Source organism: Maniola jurtina, chromosome Z, assembly GCF_905333055.1.
Source record: "Maniola jurtina chromosome Z, ilManJurt1.1, whole genome shotgun sequence".
In the NCBI taxonomy this organism is placed as follows: domain Eukaryota; kingdom Metazoa; phylum Arthropoda; class Insecta; order Lepidoptera; family Nymphalidae; genus Maniola; species Maniola jurtina.
In genome coordinates this window covers 3,810,010-3,833,083 of record NC_060058.1, presented here as the reverse complement: position 1 = coordinate 3,833,083, position 23,074 = coordinate 3,810,010, and the positions used below count along the sequence as shown (strand labels likewise).

Genomic DNA, 23,074 nt, shown 5'->3' with positions numbered 1-23,074 from the left:
AGCAAATCAACTTTGATTCACTCATAAGTCGCATTATTCTGAGAATACTCGTACGTTTAACAGTTTTAATAAGCACTTGCTTTAAATGCCTACCTACCTACTCGTTTGTATATAATACTAGCTTATGCCCGCGACTTTGTCCGCTTTGACTACACAAAATTTTAAACCCTACCCTTTTACCCTCTTAGGTGTTGAATTTCCAAAAATCCTTTTAGCAGATGATCTCCATCTTAGCAGATGTCTTAGTCATAACGCATGCCACATTTCAGCCTGATCCGTTCAGCAGTTTAAGAGGATCATTGTCAACGATCCCCCGTCGATTTCCTACGTATGATATTATTGTTCTCATCTCTATCTGCCCTGGTTCGTGCATTCTCGGTTCCTAGATCGGTATATTTGTGATATCCAATTCAAATTGCTGTGATTGGCTGAATTTACCATGTTCTTGCTGCGACAATGAGTTTGAGCCACTAGCGGAACAATGTTAGCCGGTCAGAAATGATTGCAATTAGTCAACCTGTTTGACGTCCGTGTTCTGTTTTCGATTACATAAAAGAAAATATTGTTGTTGCAATCTTCAATTTTAGCAAATAGTGAAAGAGAGTCGGCCAATCAGAGGTCACAACTACCGTCACACTTTCTGTCACACTATGGCAGTAGGCATACCGAGTAATGAAAACAATTTTTCATTCTGTCTAGGTCTAGTCTAGGGTTGCCACCTGCCTCTTTTTGATTTACAGGCTACCACCATCAAAAATACGGGGTTTAGATTTGAAGAAATTTGAAAATTTGAAGTATTTGAAGAAACAGGCGGTGGTTCTCTCTGAAATGCATGGAAAGCCTATTTAGATATTTCAGTTTATTTGTAAGTTTTGTATTTTTTCTCTGTATGTTGCCGTGTCTTGATTGGTGAACTGTGTTTGCAATGTGGTTTTAAATAAAAGATTTATTTATTTAAATAGCTTTTAAAAACTCTTAGTTTTGTAAAGCAAAATGTTATACATTTCATGCATACAATCTTTTCATTTTAACTTAAAATTACATTTAATTTGTAATTCCACCTTCACAGTATCAATACTATGGCCGTAGCCAGGAATCGATTTCGGGAGAGGTTTTATCAGGGCCGGAACTGAATCATGTCATGAGGAAAAAAACATTCGCTCAACTTTATGGGCTAATTACCTGGTTAGTGGAATTTCGCCTTTCAATTTGACAGTGAGATAAAATACAACAATAAAAAAGCGCGAGCGCAGTGAGCGTAAGTGTTTTTGGTTCAATACAGAAAGAATTAAAGTGAAAGGGAAACGAGTTTAGCCATGGCAAGATTTTATTTTTAAAGCTCCCTATCCATACTAATATTACGAATACGACAGTATATCTATTTGCCTATCTATTTGTTACCCTTTCACGGCCCATCTTCTTTACCAAAATTTTGGTACTTACTATTCAGAGGTAACTTGCATCCCAGACATAAGCTTTTTAGTCCGGAAAATCCCCCACGGAATTTTTAAAACTCTAAATTCATGCAAACGAAATTGTGGGGCTTACACCAAGTAATACAAATTCAAAGCGCGAGTGAAGTGAGCGCGAAATGTTGGATATATTTCCAAAAAAAAATTGGTAAGCAAGTGCAAGAAATAGTGTAAGTATTATTTTAGGCTTAGGTTTTTGACGGCTTCCCAGGCGCAGTCGCCATTTCTAAATTTCTGGTCTGGTGGGAGGCTTCGGTCATGGCTAGTTATATGGTTAGTATGGCCCTAACGGCCAAAAAATTAAACTGCATCATCACTTACCACTAGAAAAGATTAAAGTCACGGGCTAACTTGTATAAAAAAAGGCTAACATCCTCAAACCAAGCCCCGCCGCCTTGACTACGACCATGATCAATATCGAGTGGGTTTCGGCTACGCATTGCCGCAAAAGGAAAATATTCTTTCTACTGGACATAACGTCAGTGTTCGGTTTCGCCAGCCAAGTGCGAGTCAGACTCACGCACCGAGGGTTCCGATTCGGGTATTTTTTTCGACATTTTACACGAGAAATCAAAAACTGTTATGCATTAAAAAAATTATGCATAAAAATAAATAAAAATCTGTTTTAGAATGAACAGGTAAAGCCCTTTCATATGATAACCCACTTGATATATGTAGTTATCTTACTTTGAAAATTGAAAATACTAATATTTGTTCATGAACACATGACAGACGGATAGAAGGACAGATGGCCAGACGGACAGACGGAAAGACAGACAGACTGATAGACAACGAAGTGATCCTATAAGAGTTCTTTTTGCTTTTGAGTTACGGAACCCTAAAAATATTTAGTTTTATTTGCCCCGTATTTTATTTTCATAATTACCGGTTTCTCTATCCTGAAATACGGGGTAACCAGTAAAATACGGGGCCTCTGGCAACCCTATTCGGAAAACACTGTCACATTCAAGTTAATGTCAAATATTTTGTTTTCAATTACAGAAAGCTGCATCAATCATTATTACAATATTTTCTTTGTTGTGATTGGCTGAATTTTTGAGTTTCAGCCAATAAACAGACTGTTTGCCAATTAAACGTCATAACAATATAAATGCCAGAAAGTTTAACCAAATAAAACAAACTTAATGAGAACCTAGTGAGAATGCAAACGGCACACAATTTATAATACATATTATGTTAGTCGTATATAATAGATATTATAGTAGTCGTTCACTTTGGTAATAGTCAGATTGTCATCAGTAAAATTGATATTGGTCGATGTATCGTAAATTATTGTTTCGGTGACAAATATTTTTATTATCTATTTATCTTTGAACAGAATGGAATAGAATGAAATGGAATGGAATACAATGATAAATTTTTATTCCTGTAAACTTTTAGGTAAACTTCAAAGTGTTTTTGGATGGTCAGAAAAATTTACCACTGGTTCGGAATGCCGATCCTACGTTTTCTAGGGTTTCGTACCTCAAAATGAAAAACGGAACTCTTATAGGATCACTTTGTTGTCTATCTCTCTGTCTGTCGTGTGTGTCAAGAAAACCTCTAGGGTACTTCCCGTTGACTCAAAACCATGAAATTTGGCAGGTAACCTAACTGCGTAATTTTGGGTAGTTTTTTTAATCGATAAAGAAAGTTTGCGACATTGTTCAATAAAAAATTTGGATTCCAACTCCTCAACCCTGATGTTGCAGGGGACCTGACTACTAAAGCTAATGGGATTTAAAAAGTGTCGATTATTAATTGATATTGAAGGTATCTATACCAAGTAAACACTTTGTCGTTGACCTCAACCCTGATGCTGTAAGAAATTGCATTCCTAAATCCTGGTGATCCCTCGGGATTTGAAAAGGATCATCCGTTTAAATATTCTTACGTGATACAGAAACAAGTTGCATCCCGGGGACGGGCTATTACGGAGAGGCAACTTTTGTTCTGGGAAATAAAAGGATCGGGATTTTTAAAAACCTAAATCCACGCGAGCGAAGCTGCGGGCATTAGCTAGTTGTAAATATATTTAGAAGCTACTATAAGATAATAGATAAGGTACTTATTTCCTTATATTTTTATTGTATGGCAGCGCGCGGTTTTAAATTATAAATTGCACGTCCTGTCCTTTTCTGTAATACATTTTTTTCTCAATATCTACCGCTTTATCTCATAGCAAGAGTCCGTAAGATATAATACAGTGAAAATAAGCAAAATATACAATTTTTGCAGTTTCCACGTCAGTACCTGTCGAATTTTTCTAACAGTGTAAGCAGCAGAGCTGAGTTTACCATCAAGTGTTGATATGTGGGTGTTCCATAGAAGCTTTGCATCTAACATTATACCGAGAAACACGGGGTTCTCCTTTATTTTCAACATATGATTATTTATCAATGAATTTATGTCATTTAAGGTCCTGGTATTGGGCAGTGTGAATTCAACACACTTAGATTTCTTTGCATTTGGAAGTAAATTGTTAGCAATAAATCAGAGAGTGACCTGTGATATGGCATTACATATAGTATACATTGTCAAAAATTATAATATTAAAGCTGTGCGTATTGCGTGAGGAATTGCGTATTGCGTGAGGAATAGGTGCAACTTGCAGGGTTTGATGCATGCGCTATTGCCAGCAAACATGAGACATATTTTTATCTACAGGCAGCGTCTGAGTAGGTATCGCATACGTCTAACGCAAGTTGAAATGTACCAGTGTATTTAGTTAGACCTATCGACAAGTTTGGAGTTGGGTGCAGTCTAAATGTGGCCCGTGTGTTTAGACTTTCAGTTTCTGTCAGTTTCACGTGTCGTCCCCCGCACTTCACCACCCCGCTTGCACAAATCGAGACAGCACGAAATTTTCAAGATTTCTGGGTGTAATTTCTGGTTTTCGTAGTTCCCACATAATTATAACAATATAAAATATATAACGATAATTTTTTTACTACATAATATTCATTAAATTTTCTAGGTCTGTGGTTTTTCCAAATTTCATTAAATTGCTTCGTTGTCTAGAAAAACGAGCACAAAGTTGGGCCTTTTTTTAAAGAAAAATACAAATCTTTGAGCCCCTGTAATTTTAAAACTACATATTTTTAGAAAAATCTAAAACACCACAGACACAGATATTAGTTTCTAGACTATGTCTGCAAAATTTCATGGACTTTGGTTGCTTAATATTCAAATGAAATGGGAACTACGATTGTATGGAGTAAGTGACGGAGAGAGCTCTGTTAAGCTGGATGTTGATAGATCAGTCAGTCGTCAGTTACTTTTTCCTTTTATATATTTAGTAGATTTATGTATTGGTCCATTTAATCTATACTAATATTATAAAGAGGTAAAGTTTTTAAGTTTGTTTGTAGGAAATAATCTCTGGAACTACTGGACCGCTCTAGAAAATTCTTTCACAGTAGAAAGCTACATTATTGCTGAGTGATATAGGCTAAATGTTATTTAGAAAAATTAGAGATCCCGACGAAAACTGTAATAAACTACCCGACCGAAGCCGGGGCGGGTCGCTTTTAACTTATAAAGTTCTCGGCCAAAAGGATTGATCTGCGTAACATTTACTCGTAGTGCTTGAAAATAAGGTTTCGTTTTTCAAGAAATATGCCAAAGTCAAAGTTTAAATATTAATATTTATTTAATTATAATATTTCAAATATTACAATGCACTAGATTTCTGCAACAATCCTCTTAAGAGCTAAGACTAACTAAACAAAGAAAGTTCTGCTTATTAAATGGAACTTGGTTTCTTGGAAAATATTTTATAGGTAAGAGGATTGAGAGTAAATTTTCTCATTCATGTTAAAGATGTAGTTTCAGAAGTTTTGAAACCGACCCAATTAAGTTCCTCATTACATCATTACCTAAGTACTTTAATAACCGGAACGTTTAGATAAGATATTTTTTTCACTTTTTTTAACCCCCGACCCAAAAAGAGGGGTGTTATAAGTTTGACGTGTGTATCTGTGTATCTGTGTGTCTGTGTATCTGTGTATCTCTCTGTGGCATCGTAGCGCCTAAACGAATGAACCGATTTTAATTTAGTTTTTTTTGTTTGAAAGGTGGCTTGATCGAGAGTGTTCTTAGGTATAATCCAAAAAAATTGGTTTAGCCGTTTAAAAGTTATCAGCTATTTTCTAGTTTTCTTGTAGAAAAGAAGGTTCGATAACCCTTAGGTTCATAATATTCAAGTGTCAATTGACAAATGTCAAGCTGTCAAGATGGACGTTGCCTAGATATACATAATTATTTATTTGAAAATGATTTGTCGGGGGTGTTGAAAATTTTTAATTTACACTTGTTTATTGACAGCTGATGAGGTTTCGCTACTAGTACAAAAAGTTATGTAGGTACTAGTAGTTATACTAGGAAAAGAGCTTATACTACAGAATACAGATATAACAATTTCACTGGTAGTGATAACTAGTAGTAGTTCTGAGAAATGCCTGCAAGCTTACAAATTGGGTTTTATTTATTTTTTGTTATTGACCAAAAAGTTCATAAATATTTTTGAGAAGCATCCGTTTAATGTGATAGGATTAAACATTCTTTGCTTTGAGCTACAAAGTATCAAGTAATTGAGTTAGCTTGTAACTGGTCGCTTCCGCCACTTACAGCTCGCAATAGTGGACAACGGGACGCGATGACGTTTGAATTGGGTTTCACCTTCCACCTACACCCGGTTATTTTACATTTGACACTAAGGCTACGTTCATACGGCAATATTCTTCCCGTATACCGTACACGAGATTTTATCGTATAGATCAGTGACAGCAGAAATTATATTAAACTAGCTGATGCCCGCGACTTCGTTCGCGCGGATGTAGGTTTTGTAAAATTCCCGTGGGAACTCTTTGATTTTCCGGGATAAAAAGTAGTCTATGTGCTAATCCAGGGTATAATCTATCTCCATTCTAAATTTCAGCCCAATCCGTCCAGTAGTTTTTGCGTGAAGGAGTAACAAACATACACACACACACACACACATACAAACTTTCTCCTTTATAATATTAGTGTGATTTGCACATGGAGTCCTAGCGAGAAATGTAGTGTTAGAGAAATATTTTACCCGTATTCCGTTCGATGTTGATACCGAGGAGGCTGGCTGTTTCATATACATAATAATAGCCATTTTATTTAATAAAAGTTAGTACAGTTAATGAAATTCATTACCGTTATACTAAAGATGTATATTCAAATTTTAAAATAAACACGGTGCGGCATATTATTAGTAGGTACGCTTGCTTAAATAAAAAACTTTCAGTTTTTATAAAATAGCGAACGTCTGGCACGCGCTGGTTCTTAGTCCATTTCTTCCTTCTTCAATATTTAGTTTAATAATATTTTACTTTTAACTTTACTTTACCTTTTACCTTAGACTCAAAGCATAGCAGAATCAAAGGGAAGCATCCTGTCTTTTCTAATATAAAATATTTCTAATATGTTACGAAGTCCTTACGAGTAAAAAGAAATTTCTGTCTGCTGTACGACGCACTCTTTTGCAAAGTAAAAAATAAATGTTTTTCAAACATAAAATAAGAGCCCTTTTACTCTGTCACATTAGGTCGTGAGCTTTAGGCAGGTTGGTAGAATAGAGACAGACGTTCGATCTTTATTTTTAACTAGCTGATGCCCGCGACTTCGTTCGCGTGGATGAAGGTTTTTTAAAAATCCCGTGGGAACTCTTTGATTTTCCGGGATAAAAAGTAGCCTATGTGCTAATCCAGGGTATAATCTATCTCTATTCTAAATTTCAGCCAAATCCGTCCAGTAGTTTTTGCGTGAAGGAGTAACAAACATACACACACACACACACACACACACATACAAACTTTCGCCTTTATAATATTAGTGTGACTAGCGACCCGCTCCAACTTCGCACGGGTAGCTTATTACATTTTCTCTCTAGAGGTATCTCTAATTTTTTTGAAATTTTTCTTTTATTAAAAATATACAGCCTATGTCATTCAGGAATAATGTAGCTTTCTACTGGTGAAAATATTGTTAAAATCGTTCAGTAGTTCCAGAGATTACTTCCTACAAACAAACTTACAAACTTTACCTCTTTATTATGTTAATATGTAAGCTTATAGATATGTTATAGCAGTCCCTAAACCGCTGCACTGATTTCATAAATTTGCTGGACCTCACCATAATACCTACTTACATATACTTCTTATCCCAAAAAATGAAAAAAAAAATCAGGGTATTTAAACAACCTAACTCCACGTGGAAGAAGTCGCGGGCATTATATCTATGAAAGGATGTAATATAAAAGAGCTATTAAGTATAGAGTTAGTACTTGGAAATTGAAAATCATTTTGCTTTTCCGAGTATCTTACTAACGTAGAAGCCTTTTGACAGAAATTCAATGATCGATGGAACCTAATCTTAATGGCCAATATTCAGTGAAAACCTAGAATTCCACATTTTAGGTATTTCGAATTTCGATGTTCATATCAAAAGTAAAAAGGCAAATCACTAATTAGGTATTTATAATTAATGTTAACTAGAGGATGCCCACGACTTCGTCCGAGTGGATTTAGGTTTTTAAAGATCCCGTGGGAACTGTTTGATTTTACGGGATAAAAAGTTGCATATGTCAATTACAGGGACGCAAGCTACCTCGGTACCAAATCCCATACCAATCGGTTAAGCGGATGGGTTTTTAGGAATCCCGTGGGAACTCTTGATTTTCCGGGATTAAAATGTCTGTCCCCGGGATATAATTAACCCTGTACGAAATTTCGTCAGAATCGGTTAAACTGTTGAGCCGTGAAAAGGTAGCAGACACACTTTCGCATTTATAATATTAGTATGGATAATAATTAATTCAAAGTAGGTTTAATTCAATGAATTCAAGTGAACTATTATTGTACTTCTTTTGATAGTCAGAATTGTTAGATTAGTAAGATGATAATATAGTGGTGATAATTAATTACGTAAACTTAAAACTAAAGCATTACAATAAAACTTAAAGCTAGCCTTATCTAATTACTATACAAATCATACCCGCGTGGAATGGTGCCAAGAATACTGGCTGCATTTCCGCGTTGGACAGCCAGGCTGATCCGTTGCGCAAAAAATGAGCCAGCCCTTCTGTCACCCGATGAGGCTATTAAACGCGGTTAGCTAAAGCTAGCATGAATATGTCTTATTGACTATTGGATCTATCTATCTATATATAATCAAGATTTATCATGAAGCAGTGAATAATATAAAACCTCTAAACTTTAAAGGCAAGTTGGTTTTTCATAGGGCACAAAATCATAACCCTTCCTTTTGGCTTTGCCGCAGTCGGGTTAAGAGGATTTTATGTAAACCTAATAGGATGGAAATGGGGGTAAGAACGTTGTATGAAACTCCTATGTTTTTAAACTGCGGGGATTATCTTTGCGGAAAAGTCGCTGGAAATAGCAACTTACATAATCTAGACTACGCTTTGAAAGAATTATTGTACCTACTTTATGTCAAACCGTCCCGTCGTCGCTCAGGTCCTGCACCTGATCTAGCTATCAGCCTCAATCCGTTTGCGATGGCTTGACTTCCCATTGGAATGAGGGAATATAGTGTTTACTCTTGTTTCCGCATACAAATACGCAATATAAAATCTCTTGCTATGTCTAGTCTCCGTTGAGATTGGCCCCATGGCCGAATCCGTTCGGGAGAGCATTTTTATTGATGTCTATCAAAAATCATGTAGGTACCTACATTAATAAAACAATGTCATACAAACAATTTCTGCAATTAGTGTCCCGCGTAGCATATAAAATAGACTAGTGTTTTGCTCGGTGCGCGAGCTGCTAAAGCAGCTCACGTGACGTGGTAAGGTTAACTTTTATTATATAAAACCAAATTGATTTATTAAGATAATTCACCCCGAAAAACCCCATAAAATGACAGGCATTTCTATTTTTTGTAGAAAATGTAAGTCCGCCATCTTGGATTTGAAAATAAATGTCATTATCAAAATCAGCACCCTGGAAACCCTGAAAACGATATCCATATTATTTTTTGTAAATTAGGATAATAAGTTAGTAGGGTGCGTGGGTGCGCGGACCACTAAAGTGGTCCGCGAGCATGCAGCGTTTGTTCCACCGAGTAGACCTTCGGACTCTGACCATCTTTTGCCAAGAAACCACTCTTCCATCTTTTATAGCCTCCGAGATAGACACCGACGAAATTTGTACGGCGGCCATTTTGTTTTTCCAAAATTTTCCACTTTTTCTATTAATCGTTTAGTACATTCTTCAATGATTGCGAGTTTCAACGAAATCGGTTGGAAAACAAAAGAGTTGCAAAAATCACGTCGGTCGCCATCTTGTTTTTCTGAAATTTCATAATTTTCCCCTACTCATATCACGCATCCGAACATATCTCCCAAACATCAATGTATCGTTTTCCGTCTCTTTCTAGGAGAATGAGACATTCATAATCGCCATACAAAATGTATGGAAAAATAAATTCCGCCATTTTGAATTTTTTTTCTATTCATCGAGTAGACCTTCGGATCTTGATTCTCTTTTGCAAAGAAACCACACTTCCATCTTTTATACCCTCCGAGCTGGACACCGGTGAAATTTGTATGGCGGCCATCTTTTCTTCGCCATTTTGAATTTTTTTTCAGCTTTTTGGCAATTGGATGACGTCATGAATGACATTTGCTCGAGCACCCCCCACCTATCTTCAATACCTTAAGCGGACCCTTCACCCGTCTCCGATATCCTCAATCATCAGCTTTCTCCATAATTTTGGCTTACTAAGTTTTTGTTTTCTATATAACACCATCAGTGAAAAAAAAAATTTTCATACAAAATTTTACAGGAGTTTCTTAGTTGAAAATCTCGAAAATCTCCCCAAAACTGGCAACACCGGTTGCATATCTCCATACTGCCAGCCGAGATACACAATCGATTCATACATACTGACTTTCCAAAATGTTGCCAACTGCCTCAAAAACGTGATCAAAATTTCGAAAAATTAAAAAAAATACAAAATGGCCGCCAACTCGTTTCACAGAAAGATTTTACACGGTTTCATAATTTTCCTATTAACTACAGGATATACCGCGCCCGATGACGTTTCAATCTTTCCTCTCGCTCGCACCCACGCGAAAGGGGATACCGTGAAAAAGACCGTGTCGAAAATCACTTTTACTTTGATAAATTCCAGTGTTGCCAGTCTCCGGTGACAAAAATACCCAAATGTCATTTGTACGAGCAAAACACGTAATCACTCATACTCGGATTTTGCTAAAAGTGCGTATTTCGATTTTTTACAATTTCCCGAAAATCTTGAAATTTCCCTAAAAATGGGGTAATTTTTTCCCACCGATCTATACCTCGAGCCTATACGTACAACCGCTTCATAGAAGCCGAATCGCTCCGATGTTGCCAACTTTGAGATATTTAACTTTTAAAATTGCGTTTTTTCGTACCTCGAACAAAACGGCCGCCATGACAGCCGCCATCTTGAATTTTTAAAAACCACTCCCGTTCTGTCAAAATACAGGATAATCGTGGGAGAAACCAAGAAAAATAATTATCCTCGATTACCCCGTTTCGGATCTGTGGCGCCGCGGTTCGGGGTCGAAAAATGAAAATTTTGAAAACGCTACGGCTCGGCCGCCATCTTGTTTTTCCAATTTTTTCCACATTTTCTGTTAATCATTTACTACTTTCTACAAAGTTTGCAAAATTCAACTAAATCGATTGGAAAACAACGGAGCTGCAAAAATCACCTCGGCCGCCATCTTGTTTTTCCGAAATGTCATAATTTTTCCCCAGTCGACTCCCCCATCCGAACACAACTCCCCTACATCATTATATCATTTTCCTTCTCTTTCTAGGAGAACAATTATGTCAATGAGTGAGTCAGTGAGTGGTAATCGAGCTATATATAGTATAACTAGTGTTTTGCTCGGTGCGCGAGCTGCTAAAGCAGCTCGCGTGACGTGGTTGGGTTAACTTTATTATACTAAACCAAATTTATTTATTAAGATACAAATTCACCGCGAAAACACCATAAAACGACACCCATAACGATTTTTTTCTTAAAAAATGCATGTCCGCCATCTTGGATTTCAAAATAAATGTCGTTATCAAAATCAGCACGCCGGAAAACTCTGAAAACGACATCCATATCATTTTTTGTAAAAACGGGGTAGTTGAGGTTAATAAAGTAGGGTGCGTGGGTGCGCGGACCACTAAAGTGGTCCGCGAGCATGCAAGATTTGTTCCACCGAGTAGACCTTCGGACCCTGATCATCTTTTGCCAAGAAACCACTCTTCCATCTTTTATAGCCTCCGAGATAGACACCGACGAAATTTGTACGGCGGCCATTTTGTTTTTCCAAAATTTTCCACTTTTTCTATTAATTGTTTACTATATTCTTCAAAGATTGCGAGTTTCAACGAAATCGGTTGGAAAACAAAAGAGTTGCAAAAATCACGTCGGTCGCCATCTTGTTTTTCTGAAATTTCATACTTTTCCCCTACTCATATCGCGCATCCGAACATATCTCCCAAACATCAATGTATCGTTTTCCGTCTCTTTCTAGGAGAATGAGACATTCATAATCGCCATACAAAATGTATGGATAAATAAATTCCGCCATTTTGAATTTTTTTTCTATTCATCGAGTAGACCTTCGGACCCTGATCATCTCTTGCCAAGAAACCTCACTTCTATCTTTTATACCCTCCGAGCTGGACACCGGCGAAATATGTATGGCGGCCATCTTTTCTTCGCCATTTTGAATTTTTTTTCAGCTTTTTGGCAATTGGATGACGTCATGAATGACATTTGCTCGAGCACCCCCCACCTATCTTCAATACCTTAAGCGGGCCCTCCACCCGTCTCCGAAACCCTCATACATCAGCTCTCTCCATAATTTTGGCTTACTAAGTTTTTGTTTCCTATACGACACCATCAGTGAAAAAAAAAATTTTCATACAAAATTTTACAGGAGTTTCTTAGTTGAAAATCTCGAAAATCTCCCCAAAAGTGGCAACACCGGTTGCATATCTCCATACTGCCAGCCGAGATACACAATCGATTCATACATATTGACTTTCCAAAATGTTGCCAACTGCCTCAAAAACGTGATCAAAATTTCGAAAAATTCAAAAAATTACAAAATGGCCGCCAACTCGTTTCGCAGAAATAAATTACATCGTTGTACAACTTTCCCAATAACTACAGGATATACCGCTCCCGGTGACGTTTCAATCTCTCCTCTCGCTCGCACCCACGCGAAACGATCGCCCCTAAAAAAAGACTACGTCGAAAATCACTTTTTCTTTGATAAATTCCAGTGTTGCCAGTCTCCGGCAACAAAAATACCCAAATGTCATTTGTATGATCAAAACACATAATCGCTCATACTCGGATTTTGCGAAAAGTCCGTATTTCGTTTTTTTTCAATTTCCCGAAAATCTTGAAATTTCCCCAAAAATGGGGTAATTTTTTTCCTCCAATCTATACCTCGAGCCTATACGTACAATTGCTTCATAGAAGCCGAATCGCTCCGATGTTGCCAACTTTGCGATATTTAACTTTTAAAATTGCGTTTTTTTGTACCTCTAACATAACGGCCGCCATGACAGCCGCCATCTTGAAATTTTGAAAACCACTCCCATTCCGTCAAAATTCAGGATAATCATAGACGAAACCAGAAAAAAATAATTATAATCCATTTCCCGTTTCGGATCTGTGGCGCCGCGGTTCGGGGTCGAAAAATCAAAATTTTGAAAACGCTACGGCTCGGCCGCCATCTTGTTTTTCCAATTTTTTCCACATTTTCTGTTAATCGTTTACTACTTTCTTTAAAGTTTGCAAAATTCAACAAAATCGGTTGGAAAACAACGGAGCTGCAAAAATCACGTCGGCCGCCATCTTGTTTTTCTGAAATGTAATAATTTTTCCCCAGAGGGTTCCCGAAACCGAACACAACTCCCCTACATCATTATATCATTTTCCTTCTCTTTCTAGGAGAACAATTATGTCAATGAGTGAGTCAGTCAGTGGTAATTGAGCTATATATAGTATAACTAGTTTTTGCTCGGTGCGCGAGCTGCTAAAGCAGCTCACGTGACGTGGTAAGGTTAACTTTATTATATAAAACCAAATTGATTTATTAAGATACATAATTCACCCCGAAAAACCCCATAAAATGACAGGCATTTCTATTTTTTGTAGAAAATGTAAGTCCGCCATCTTGGATTTGAAAATAAATGTCATTATCAAAATCAGCACCCTGGAAACCCTGAAAACGATATCCATATTATTTTTTGTAAATTAGGATAATAATTTAGTAGGGTGCGTGGGTGCGCGGACCACTAAAGTGGTCCGCGAGCATACAGAGTTTGTTCCACCGAGTAGACCTTCGGACCCTGATCATCTTTTGCCAAGAAACCACTCTTCCATCTTTTATAGCCTCCGAGATAGACACCGACGAAATTTGTACGGCGGCCATCTTGATTTTCCAAAATTTTCCACTTTTCCTATTAATCGTTTACTACATTCTTCAAAGATTGCGAGTTTCAACGAAATCGGTTGGAAAACAAAAGAGTTGCAAAAATCATATAGGCCGCCATCTTGTTTTTCTGAAATGTCATAATTTTCCCCAACTCATATCACGCATTTAAACATATCTCCCATACATCAATGTATCGTTTTCTGTCTCTTTCTAGGAGAATGTGACATTCAATATTCGCCATACATTTTCTATGGGGAAAAAAAATCCGCCATTTTGAATTTTTTTTCTATTCATCGAGTAGACCTTCGGACCCTGATCATCTCTTGCCAAGAAACCACACTTCCATCTTTTATACCCTCCGAGCTGGACACCGGCGAAATTTGTATGGCGGCCATCTTTTCTTCGCCATTTTGAATTTTTTTTCAGCTTTTTGGCAATTGGATGACGTCATGAATGACATTTGGTCGAGCACCCCCCACCTATCTTCAATACCTTGAGCGGACCCTTCACCCGTCTCCGACATCCTTCATCATCAGCTATTTCCAAATTTTTCCTCGATTTTTTTTTTGTTTTCTATACGAAACCATCAGTGAAAAAAAAATTTTTCCTACAAAATTTTACAGGAGGAGTTTTTGGGGAGAATCTCGAAAATCTCCCCAAATGTGGCAACACTGTTCACATATTTCGATACTGCTGGTTGAGTCACACAATCGATTCATACATGTCGACTTTCCAAAATGTTGCCAACTGCCTCAAAAACGTGATCAAAATTTCGAAAAATTAAAAAAAATACAAAATGGCCGCCAACTCGTTTCACAGAAAGATTTTACACGGTTTCATAATTTTCCTATTAACTACAGGATATACCGCGCCCGATGACGTTTCAATCTTTCCTCTCGCTCGCACCCACGCGAAAGGGGATACCGTGAAAAAGACCGTGTCGAAAATCACTTTTTCTTTGATAAATTCCAGTGTTGCCAGTCTCCGGCGACAAAAATACCGAAATGTCATTTTTATGATCAAAACACATAATCGCTCACACTCGGATTTTGCGAAAAGTCCGTATTTCGATTTTTTTCAATTTCCCGAAAATCTTGAAATTTCCCCAAAAAATGGGGTAATTTTTTTCCTCCAATCTATACCTCGAGCCTATACGTACAATCGCTTCATAGAAGCCGAATCGCTCCGATGTTGTAAACCTTGGGATATTTAACTTTTAAAATTGCGTTTTTTCGTACCTCTAACATAATGGCCGCCACGACAGCCGCCATCTTGAATTTTTAAAAACTACCCCCATTCCGTCAAAATTAAGGATAATCGTAGACGAAACCAGAAAAAAATTATAAGTTTCAATTTCCCGTTTCGGATCTGTGGCGCCGCGGTTCGGGGTCGAAAAATCAAAATTTTGAAAACGCTACGGTTCGGCCGCCATCTTGTTTTTTCAATTTTTTCGACATTTCCCATTAATCGTTTACTATTTTCTTCAAAGATTGCAAAATTCAACAAAATCGGTTGGAAAACAACGGAGCAGCAAAAATCACGTCGGCCGCCATCTTGTTTTTCTGAAATGTCATAATTTTTCCCCAGAGGGTTCCCGAAACCAAACACAACTCCCCTACATCACTATATCATTTTCCTTCTCTTTCTAGGAGAACAATTATGTCAATGAGTGAGTCAGTGAGTCAGTGGTAATTGAGCTATATATAGTATAAAATAATAAGAAATCATTTACGAGTATGTGCTATGTCATAGATCATGTTGATATAAAAAAATGTGTTTTATTGCGCTGTTACCTGACTGGCAAAGTTACATACCTACCTACTCGCTAGTCGCTACTTCTTTTTAACCCCCGACCCAAAAAGAGGGGTGTTATAAGTTTGACGTGTGTATCTGTGTATCTGTCTGTGGCATCGTAGCGCCTAAACGAATGAACCGATTTTAATTTACTTTTTTTTTGTTTGAAAGGTGGCTTGATCGTGAGTGTTCTTAGCTATAATCCAAAAAAATTGGTTCAGCCGTTTAAGAGTTATCAGCTCTTTTCTAGTTTTCTTGTAGAAAAGAAGGTTAGATAACCGTTAGGTTCATAATATTATGTCAATTGACGAGACGAGACAAGAAGGACGTTGCCTTGATACATTATTATTTATTTGAAAATGATGTTTTAGAAAACTCAGATACTTTGGATCGTAAGCGCTGTAGGCGCGGAATAGTCCAAGAAAATCGGTTCAGCCGTTTAAAGTTATCAGGTCTTTTCTAGTTACTGTAACCTTCACTTGTCGGAGGTGTTATAAATTTTTAATTTACACTTGTTGAAAGATAATCTTTCCGTGGGGTAGACTATACTTAGGTGATATTACAGTTTAGTAGATTTATAACCGATCCTTATAAATAAAAAACCTTCCTTCCTTACCTACCTTACAGCCTGCTGCACATAATATGATGATAAAAAGTTGGTAGGAAGTGGGTGGATAAGGAAAGCAGAGGACTGTGTGTGGTGAGTGACGCACTCTCCAATAGGTATATGAGGCATGGATGGATGGATGCCTTTCACACCTTTATATACACCGCAATGCTGAATCTTGAAGCACAACGCGTGACTGTAACTGCAAAGCGTGACATCACGCTGAATGCGCGCGTAAGTGTGTAGTAGACTACAGGCCCATGTTTAAAAATGGGTGGGTCATATGAACCACCAGGTGACGTATACAGGACAATATAAGAGCATAAAATAATAAGTTTCAGCACTATGCCGTCACTTGTAAGCTGTCCAACAGAGTGCTGGTGAGAATTGAAAAGTGCAGGTAGAGTGAGTACATTTTGGTCATATATTTTTGTACGGCATTTTTACCATCGATAGATCCATGAAAAATAATAAGAAAGCGCGCAGTGCCGTAAAAAAATGGTGCGCCACAAAGTCAGTAAATGTTTTGATTTTCTGACAATTTCCGGGGTAAATTTGGTCATTTAATTCTGTACGGCACTAGTTTCATACTGTTTCAATACAGCCTCTAATCCATTATTCCGCAACGCCGTACAAAAATCATGCGACAAGGGGAAAAAATTGAGGGTAGCAACCCCCTCTCTTTCCGTGGTCCGGGGGGTGATTTGAGAAAGTACGGCTTTGGTTCCAAAACATTATCTAGCACTCAGAAGTACTATTAAAAATAATGCCGTAAAAAAATTAGTGTTCATTTGAATGTGTATCAATAATTATCTTAATTTCATGGTATACTTAATTTTTAAAGCTGTAAAATCATTTGACTCTGTACGGCAACTTTTTTTTTAACATGATAGTGTAAAATACTATTGTTATATAGTATTGCCGTTCAAAAGAAACTGTTCTAAAAAAAATTATAGATAAATACAAAAACTGAAATTTTTCAAATTATTGCAAAAGTTTAAATATTCATAGATTAATAAAATATAGCAATTTTCTACGCTTTTCCCTTGTTTTAAATAGTATTAAGATAAATAAATTAGGAAAAAATTATGCCGTACATTTTAATGCAGACCATATCTTTTAGGATGATGAAAATGACGCTACCATTTTAAGGGTAGTACTTTATGGCCATCTGATACTGTACGGCATTAACATATTTTTGAAGAGAACAATTGATAATATGATAAAATCACTATGCCGTCTAACTGAAGTGAACGGGTGTGTATATAATATCCACATCCCCTACAAACCTTTGGACCAACGAAAATGTACGGCATGTAAAAAAATATTATCTATGCATAAAACACTTTCAAAATAAATTAATTTTATGTTGTTTCAAATCACCCCCCGGACCACGGAAAGAGAGGGGGTTGCTACCCTCAATTTTTTCCCCTTGTCGCATGATTTTTGTACGGCGTTGCGGAATAATGGATTAGAGGCTGTATTGAAACAGTATGAAACTAGTGCCGTACAGAATTAAATGACCAAATTTACCCCGGAAATTGTCAGAAAATCAAAACATTTACTGACTTTGTGGCGCACCATTTTTTTACGGCACTGCGCGCTTTCTTATTATTTTTCATGGATCTATCGATGGTAAAAATGCCGTACAAAAATATATGACCAAAATGTACTCACTCTACCTGCACTTTTCAATTCTCACCAGCACTCTGTTGGACAGCTTACAAGTGACGGCATAGTGCTGAAACTTATTATTTTATGCTCTTATATCGTCCTGTATACGTCACCTGGTGGTTCATATGACCCACCCATTTTTAAACATGGGCCTGTAGTCTATAGGATTTATAAATAAAAACTAGTAATAATATTAATATCATCCCGACCACTTAAATTGCTATTTTACTGCTAAGTGAGCATTCACATTGGCTAGATAGGTATATAGATCGTAAAAGTATCAAAGAATACTTGGGCGGCAATGGTACTGATTTTGATGGCAAGTAAATTTTAAAATATTGGCATCTTTTTCTTACCAATGTAAAAAGAAAAGGGCAGACATACCTACCAATTTTATTTAAAACTGTCAAACCTCTTTACATTAGGTGCTAGTCTTGAGCATAATGTTTAAATTTGTAGAGCAGCCTTAAAATATAGTCTTTAACTTAAAACAAATTTTTCGTCTTTTGTTAGCAGTATTAAGAACCCGGAAAATTTAAGTTTAGAAAAAATTTCAATCAATTCATAAATAAAAGTTCCCGTGGGATTTTTAAAAAACCTAAATCCACACGGATGAAATCGCAAATACCATCTTGTTTATACAATTACTGAGTAATTAGGCAGTTAATCTTGATATAATTCATTCACTTATGTATTTACAAAATAAAATTAGACTATATTAAAACACGTGCCTGCTGTCATTAAACTTATTTACGAATGAAGAATAGGTATTATATTATAACACGATTATTCATTCATACTTTAAAACAACTCTATTTTCCCCACACTCTACAAGTCTCTACAGTATACATCAAAACTTGTTATATGATATTGTGAATGGTACATAGTGAATTAGGTAAGTTAATGTTTTCTAGTGGCACGTGTTCTGCTTCAAATCTTTGATTACATGCCAAGTTCTACCGGCACAATACCTACGTTTATTTGTAATATCATAAAATAGGAAATATTAGTACTAACCTCGTAAGAGAACGTATCGTCTGGATTAAAACAATATAAACAGTATAAACCACACTTTGGAAATTGTTACTACTGTACAAGTCCTGTCAGAAGCAAGTTATCATTATTTACAAAATCGAAATCTACGCAACGAAAAAAAAATTGATTGCATTCGGCGGTGAGCAATTGCTGTAACGCGCTTTGTTGAAAACGCATGCGCTGCGTCGATTCCCGCGCAAGCGACTGAGTCTGACTTGACTTTTGAGATCGGAGTCTGGCTTCACTCGCTGACCGCTTCATCGCTGCGCAGCGCGTGGGCCCGCGACCTTCGCCTCGCGGTTACACGTATCTACGGTAAATACTAAACACTCCTCAAGTGCTAGCCCGCTAGCTCGCCACACTTGCCAGTTTATAGGAGGAGGTATTTAGGCGTATTGTTACCTACAGAGCGAGTGATAGCCACCATGTTTTCGTTACCTACAATAGCAAGTGGCTGACATTGTTATGGTTTCTTGCTGGTTCTTCTCGGTAGGAATGGCACTCCGAACCAGTGGTAAACTCTGTTGACGATTCAAAAGCGCTTGTAAAAGTTTATTTGAATACTAGCTGACGCCCGCGACTTCGTCCGCGTGGATTTAGGTTTTTCGAAATCCCGTGGGAACTCTTTGGTTTTCCGGGATAAAAAGTAGCCTATGTGCTAATCCAGGATATTATCAATCTCCATTCCGAATTTCAGCCAAATCCGTCCAGTGGTTTTTGCGTGAAGGAGTAACAAACATACACACACACACACACACACACACACACACACATACAAACTTTCTCCTTTATAATATTAGTGTGAAGTGTGAAAATGAATGATCGCAGTAGGATGGAATAGCCATTCTATTGCGATTTTCTGTCCTTTACTGGAGTAGGTGTGGTGATTGAGGCCTCCCGAAAAATCCACTTTCCGTATCGGGTCGGGTGGTTGATTCTTGTCTGGTTGAAATAGCTTTGTGCTTCATGAAGTCCTTGTTCAGAATTTTCTTAATAATTACGGCCGGTTCACACATGTCTCCGTTTTACTGTTCCGTTTTATCGTGTACGTTTTTTTTTCGTCGATGGCGTATGTAGTTGTATGAGCGAATTCACACATGGCACAGTATTCTGTATACAGTAAACAATATCGTTCCGTAAAAAAATGACATTCCGTTTTGTCATCGAATACTGGATGACGGAACAGTAAAAATATACGGATACGTAGAATTTTAACGGATAGATCCATCTTTGTAGTATAGCGGCGGTATACTGCGAGTTTTGTGTTCACACGTCGCATCCAGTAATGACGGATCCGTTGAACGTTATACGGTGCCTATGTGTGAACAGAGCATAAATTTATAACGTATCCGTTAAAAACGTACCAGTAAAACGGACTCCCATGTGTGAACGGGCCGTTAGGGTAGGTGATGCATGTATTTTTTTTTACATTTTCCAATCATTGTTTACATCATTCACATTACAAAAGTAATTGTGTAAAACTTCAAGCTGGCCCGGACGATTTAAATGCCTTTATATTGGCGCGCTTTCATATCGTCATCTTAAAGAAACAATCCAACAATCCTGATTGGTTGACAAGTGTCGTTGACGTAGAAGATTCGTTAGTAGACATTTCGTAGACACTACACAATGTGTGCGCACAATACAATGTGTGTTCGCGTTTTGCGATTTTGAAAAAGGAGCTCATAGTTTTGACTCTGGCGCTTAAAACACATACACGCATAGCGCTTGTGTAGTCTACGAATAAGCGCAAATATCATCAAAAATCTGTCTTCAGCTCACGCAAGCGAAAAACTTATGAGCAACTTGACAGAGAAAGTTATTGTATTGTTTTTAGAATTATTACGATATACAGGGTTTTTTTTAACCCATCCATCCGGCAACTGATATAAATGTTTATTTTGGTTTATTTAGGTTATTATCAGGAATAAAATGATTTCTGTAAAAATTGAATCGGGCAATCATAGTTTCGTGAAATAGATAATACAATGTTTTTTGCTATTTCATGCATCATAATAATAACAGTGATAGAAATAACCGTTTTATGACCGATTTAAAATTACTTTCATTTGGAATATCTTTTATTTATAGTAAGTAATCTTTTATTTATTGTATAGAAACAACATTTACTTATCTCATAATTCGAGGCACACAGCGCACCGAAAACTGCTTGGGCGCGACCTCGTTAAAATGATATAAATCGGATTTTTTAGAACGTGATGTATAATGAAATTCCTTGTTTTATTCAGATACAAGTTAGCCCTTGATTTTAATCTCACCTGGTGGTACCTAAGTGATGATGCAGTCTAAGATGGAAGTTAACCTGGAAGAGGTATGGCAGTTTTTATTAAATCCATACTCGTTTGGTTCCTACACGGCATCGTACCAGAACGCTAAATCGTTTGGGGGTACGGCTTTGCCAGTAGGGTGGTAACTAGGCCCAACTGAAGCTTCTTGCTAGACCAGACCAGAAATTGAACAACCCTGTCAACAATAGAACCCGGGACTTCCCACTAATAAGACCACAGCGCTTAGGTATACTACTGCTTCAGGGAGGCCGTCAAAATCACATTGGGTGACTGCGTTTGTGTGACTACTGCCTAACATACCGCCTTTTATTACTGTACTGAATAATAATGTCATCAACGTTTCAATGTTTACAGATTAAACAAATACCCATCCACAAACATTACGTAGCTGACAATGAAAATGGTATTTTGAGGCTATTCAGCCGATATTAACATTCTGTCGTTCATTTCAGTGTTTATGTTGGAACGTGGATTTGTGTTCCAAATGCCTGAGGTTGTGGATTGATCACTTTACTCTTATAAAGGTTGATTCCCATCGACGCAGTCTAAGCGAAGCGAATCAGTGCTATAAACTATCATAATTGTATATGCTATACAAGATAAAGTTCCGTTCCATCTTACAAGAAATAACACTTTTATTTGTTTTGATTTTCGTGGCGGTCATTTCCGAAATTTTTATAATTTGTTGTTATAGCGGCAATAGAAATACACATTCTGTGAAAATTTCAACTCTCGAGCTATTACGGTTCATGAGATGCAGCCCGCTGACAGACAGACGGTTGGACGGACGGATGCGGAGGCATAGTATTAGGATCCCATTGTCACCTTTTGGGTACGGTGCCCTAAAAAGAGTTAATATAGACGCCTTCTAGGCAGGCATGCTCCACCTTTGGTACATCATCTACTGTTTGCTACAGTAGGAGATGCCTACTGTTTGCAGCTGCAGCTGTTGTGTGGTTGCAGCCAAGCGCAAGTCTATAAAGCTAAAAAAACCGGACAAGTGCGAGTCGGACTCGCACGCGAAGGGTTCCATACCATCGCACAAGATATAATACCTAACACCTTTATCTAGAACTCTGCAGGTTAATTAAGGTCTGCATCATGTATATGTGATATAATGAATTAAATTTTTCGTGAACACATCTTAATTTTTTTTGTATGATATACCACAAATTCACGGTTTTCGGATTCATTCCTTTACTTGTGCTATAAGAACTACCTACCTGCCAAATTTCATGATTCTAGGTCAACGGGAAGTACCCTATAGGTTTTTTGACAGACACGGCAGAGGACCAGATAGACCGACAGACAGATAGACCGAGAGACAGATAGTCAGAATGACAGACAGACAGACTACAAAGTGATCCTATAAGGGTTCCGTTTTTCCTTTTGAGGTACGGAACCTTAAAAATCTCGTAAATTGGGCATGAAGGAAACATCACAATGTTGATGCGCGGACATGTTAATGTGAATAATAATATAATACAAGATCTCACAGTTTTCCATCACAGACCGGGGTTCATCAGCATCGTATTCACAACATTGGGAAGCTGCGCGCTGCGCTTATGCACCGGATGTACCTACTCGTATATTTTTGAATCGTCTGGGTGCTTTGAGATCGCTTATTAATTATTATACGAATATTCAATGCTAGGTTTTATGTAACATACTTACAACGTGGTTTTCTAAT

At 37.3% G+C, this 23,074-nt stretch overlaps 2 protein-coding genes across 2 annotated transcripts in view; one reads left to right on the top strand and one right to left on the bottom strand.

The window, feature by feature from the left end:
- The window catches only part of LOC123880470, a 30,750-nt gene extending 11,449 nt beyond the window's left edge, over positions 1-19,301 (bottom strand). The window contains exon 1 of the mRNA XM_045928607.1: positions 19,058-19,301. The gene's annotated coding sequence lies outside the window, so the exon portion shown is untranslated. The remainder of the gene's footprint in view (positions 1-19,057) is intronic.
- The window catches only part of LOC123880463 (E3 ubiquitin-protein ligase MYCBP2), a 130,893-nt gene that overhangs the window by 40,565 nt on the left and 67,254 nt on the right, over positions 1-23,074 (top strand). The gene's annotated exons all lie outside the window — the stretch shown is intronic.